Source organism: Bombina bombina, chromosome 1 (genome assembly GCF_027579735.1).
Source record: "Bombina bombina isolate aBomBom1 chromosome 1, aBomBom1.pri, whole genome shotgun sequence".
Classification (NCBI taxonomy): Eukaryota; Metazoa; Chordata; class Amphibia; order Anura; family Bombinatoridae; genus Bombina; species Bombina bombina.
This window is the reverse complement of record NC_069499.1, coordinates 471,151,244-471,156,312: the sequence shown is the minus strand read 5'-3', so window position 1 is coordinate 471,156,312 and position 5,069 is coordinate 471,151,244.

The window sequence follows — 5,069 nt, the reverse complement described above, 5'->3', positions numbered from 1 at the left end:
CTATGTCCATTGCCGCTACCATTAAGCCGATTACTTCCATGCACTGAGCCACTGACGGACGTGGAATGGAATGGACACGGCAAGCATTTAGAAATTTTGATAACCTGGACTCAGTCAGGTAAATTTTCATCTCTACAGAATCTATAAGAGTCCCTAGGAAGGTGACTCTTGTGAGTGGGGATAGAGAACTCTTTTCCACGTTTACTTTCCACCCATGCGACCTCAGAAATGCCAGAACTATCTCTGTATGAGACTTGGCAATTTGAAAGCTTGACGCCTGTATCAGGATGTCGTCTAGATACGGAGCCACCGCTATGCCTCGCGGTCTTAGAACCGCCAGAAGTGAGCCCAGAACCTTTGTAAAAATTCTCGGGGCTGTGGCCAACCCGAAGGGAAGAGCTACAAATTGGTAATGCCTGTCTAGAAAGGCAAACCTTAGGAACCGATGATGATCTTTGTGAATCGGTAAGTGAAGGTAGGCATCCTTTAAGTCCACTGTGGTCATGTACTGACCCTCTTGGATCATGGGTAGGATGGTCCGAATAGTTTCCATTTTGAATGATGGAACTCTGAGGAATTTGTCTAACCCCTTAATGACCACAGCACTTTTCCATTTTCTGTCCGTTTGGGACCAAGGCTATTTTTACATTTCTGCGGTGTTTGTGTTTAGCTGTAATTTTCCCCTTACTCATTTACTGTACCCACACATATTATATACCGTTTTTCTCGCCATTAAATGGACTTTCAAAATATACCATTATTTTCATCATATCTTATAATTTACTATAAAAAAATGATAAAATATGAGGAAAAATGGAAAAAAACACACTTTTTCTAACTTTGACCCCCAAAATCTGTTATACATCTACAACCACCAAAAAAAACATATGCTAAATAGTTTCTAAATTTTGTCCTGAGTTTAGAAATACCCAATGTTTACATGTTCTTTGCTTTTTTTGCAAGTTATAGGGCCATAAATACAAGTAGCACTTTGCTATTTCCAAACCACTTTTTTTCAGAATTAGCGATAGTTATATTGGGACACTGATATCTTTCAGGAATCCCTGAATATCCATTGACATGTATATATTTTTTTTTAGAAGACATCCCAAAGTATTGATCTAGGCCCATTTTGGTATATTTCATGCCACCATTTCACCACCAAATGCGATCAAATAAAAAAAAATTGTTCACTTTTTCACACTTTTTTTCACAAACTTTAGGTTTCTCACTGAAATTATTTACAAAAAACGTATGCAATTAAAGCATACATGGTTGTAAATGCTTCTCTGGGATCCCCTTTGTTCATAAATAGCAGACATATATGGCTTTGGTTTTGCTTTTTACTAATTAGAAGGCTGCTAAATGCGACTGCGCACCACACGTGTATTATGCCCAGCAGTGAAGGGGTTAATTAGGGAGCATGTAGGGAGCTTCTAGGGTTAATTTTAGCTTCAGTGTAGTGTAGTAGACAACCCCAACTATTGATCTAGGCCCATTTTGGTATATTTCATGCCACCATTTCACCGCCAAATGCAATCAAATTAAAAAAAAACGCTAAATTTTTCACAATTTTAGGTTTCTCACTAAAATTATTTACAAACAGCATGTGCAATTATGGCACAAATGGTTGTAAATGGTTCTCTGGGATCCCCTTTGTTCAGAAATAACAGACATATATGACTTTGGCGTTGATTTTTGGTAATTAGAAGGCCGCTAAGTGCTGCTGCGCATCACACGTGTATTATGGCTAGCAGTGAAGGGGTTAATTAGGTAGTTTGTAGGGAGCTTGCAGGGTTAATTTTAGCTTTAGTGTAGAGATCAGATTCCCACCTGACACATCAGACCCCATGATCCCTCCCAAACAGCTCCCTTCCCTCCCCCACCCCACAATTGTACCCGCCATCTTAAGTACTGGCAGGAAGTCTGCCAGTACTAAAATAAGTGTTTTTTTTTTTAAAAAAAAAAAATACATTTTTAGCATATTTACATATGCTACTTTGTAGGATCCCCCCTTAGCCCCCAACCTCCCTGATCCCCCCCAAAACAGCTCTCTAACCCCCCCTCTGCCTTATTGCAAGAAAAATGTTTTTTTTTTTTTAATGATTATGTTATTTTTCTGTAGTGTAGCTTCCCCCCCCCACAGACCAATCCCCCACCCCCTGATTAAAGTATTTTATATATATATAAAAAACTATTTTTTATTAACTTTATAACTTTTAATACAAACTTTTTTTCTGTAGTGTAGCGGTTCCCACCTGCTCCCTCCCCGTGCACGCACGTGCGCGCCTCCGATTACCCCCGCCCACGATCCCGCCCCCCTACACATCATCAAGGCCATCGATGGCCGCCACCTGCCTCCCGAACCGGCTCCCAACCACCAACGAATTTAGCCGGTGATGCCCGGTGCAGAGAGGGCCACAGAGTGGCTCTCTCTGCACCGGATTGCTAAAAAAGGTTATTGCAAGATGCCTCAATATCGAGGCATCACTGCAATAACCGGAAAGCAACTGGAAGCGATCAGGATCGCTTCCAGCTGCTTTCCAGACCAAGGACGTACGCCACACGTCCTCGGTCATTAAGTGTATTTTTTTTGAGGACGTGTGGCGTACGTCCTTGGTCATTAAGGGGTTAAGATCTTTAGATCCAAGATTGGTCTGAAGGTTCCCTCTTTCAGATTTGAATAAAACCCCTGTCCCTGTTCCGTCCGCGGAACTGGATGGATCACTCCCATTACTAGGTGGTCTTGCACACAGCTTAGGAATGCCTCTTTCTTTATCTGGTTTGCTGATAACCTTGAAAGATGAAATCTCCCTTGTGGAGGAGAAGCTTTGAAGTCCAGAAGATATCCCTGAGATATGATCTCCAATGCCCAGGGATCCTGAACATCTCTTGCCCACGCCTGGGCGAAGAGAGAAAGTCTGCCCCCCCACTAGATCCGTTTCCGGATAGGGGGCCGTTCCTTCATGCTGTCTTGGGGGCAGCAGCAGGTTTTCTGGCCTGCTTGCCCTTGTTCCAGGACTGGTTAGGTTTCCAGGCCTGTCTGGAATGAGCAACAGTTCCCTCTTGTTTTGAAGCGGAGGAAGTTGTCCTGAGGAAGGGTATGACCCTTGCCTCCAGTAATGTCAGCAATAATTTCCTTTAAGCCAGGCCCGAATAAGGTCTGCCCCTTGAAAGGAATGTTGAGTAACTTAGACTTTGAAGTCACGTCAGCTGACCAGGATTTAAGCCATAGCGCCCTACGCGCCTGGATGGCGAATCCGGAATTCTTAGCCGTTAGTTTAGTCAAATGAACAATGGCATCAGAAACAAATAAGTTAGCTAGCTTAAGCGTTCTAAGCTTGTCAATAATTTCCTCCAATGGAGCTGTATGGATGGCCTCTTCCAGGGCCTCAAACCAGAATGCCGCCGCAGCAGTGACAGGCGCAATGCATGCAAGGGGCTGCAAAATAAAACCTTGCTGAATAAACATTTTCTTAAGGTAACCCTCCAATTTTTTATCCATTGGATCTGAAAAAGCACAACTGTCCTCAACCGGGATAGTGGTACGCTTTGCTAAAGTAGAAACTGCTCCCTCCACCTTAGGGACCGCCTGCCATAAGTCCCGTGTAGTGGCGTCTATTGGAAACATTTTTCTAAATATAGGAGGTGGGGAAAAGGGCACACCGGGTCTATCCCACTCCTTGCTAATAATTTCTGTAAGCCTTTTAGGTATAGGAAAAACGTCAGTACACACCGGCACCGCATAGTATCTATCCAGCCTACACAATTTCTCTGGAATTGAAACTGTGTTACAGTCATTCAGAGCAGCTAATACCTCCCCAAGCAATACACGGAGGTTCTCAAGCTTAAATTTAAAACTAGAAATCTCTGAATCAGGTTTCCCCGAGTCAGAGATGTCACCCACAGAATGAAGCTCTCCGTCCTCATGTTCTGCATACTGTGACGCAGTATCAGACATGGCTCTTACAGCATTTGCGCGCTCTGTATCTCTCCTAACCCCAGAGGTATCGCGCTTGCCTCTTAATTCAGGCAATCTAGATAATACCTCTGACAGGGTATTATTCATGATTGCAGCCATGTCCTGCAAGGTAATCGCTATGGGCGTCCCGGATGTAATTGGCGCCATATTAGCGTGCGTCCCCTGAGCGGGAGGCGAAGGGTCTGACACGTGGGGAGAGTTAGTCGGCATAACTTCCCCCTCGACAGAACCCTCTGGTGATAATTCTTTTATAGATAAAGACTGATCTTTACTGTTTAAGGTGAAATCAATACATTTAGTACACATTCTCCTATGGGGCTCCACCATGGCTTTCAAACATAATGAACAAGTAGGTTCCTCTGTATCAGATATGTTTAAACAGACTAGCAATGAGACTAGCAAGCTTGGAAAACACTTAAAACAAGTTTACAAGCAATATAAAAAACGTTACTGCGCCTTTAAGAAACACAAATTTTGTCCAAATTTGAAATAACAGTGAATTTTTTTTTTACAGTGTATGTAACAAGTTAGCAGAGCATTACACCCACTTGCAAATGGATGATTAACCCCTTAATACCAAAAACGGAATAACAAATGACAAAAACGATTTTTAAACAGTCACAACAACTGCCACAGCTCTACTGTGGCTTTTTACCTCCCTCAATACGACTTTTGAAGCCTTTTGAGTCCCCCAGAGAAGTCCTGGAACATGCAGGAAGAAGCTGGATGTCTGTGTCTGTAATTTTTGCTGCGCAAAAAAAGCGCTAAAATATGCCCCTCCCACTCATATTACAACAGTGGAAAGCCTCAAGGAACTGTTTCTAGGTCAAATTCAAGCCAGCCATGTGGAAAAAACTAGACCCCAATAAGTTTTATCACCAAACATATATAAAAAACGATTAAACATGCCAGCAAACGTTTTAAAATACACTTTTATAAGAGTATGTATCTCTATTAATAAGCCTGATACCAGTCGCTATCACTGCATTTAAGGCTTTACTTACATTACTTCGGTATCAGCAGCATTTTCTAGCAAATTCCATCCCTAGAAAAATATTTTAACTGCACATACCTTATTGCAGGAAAA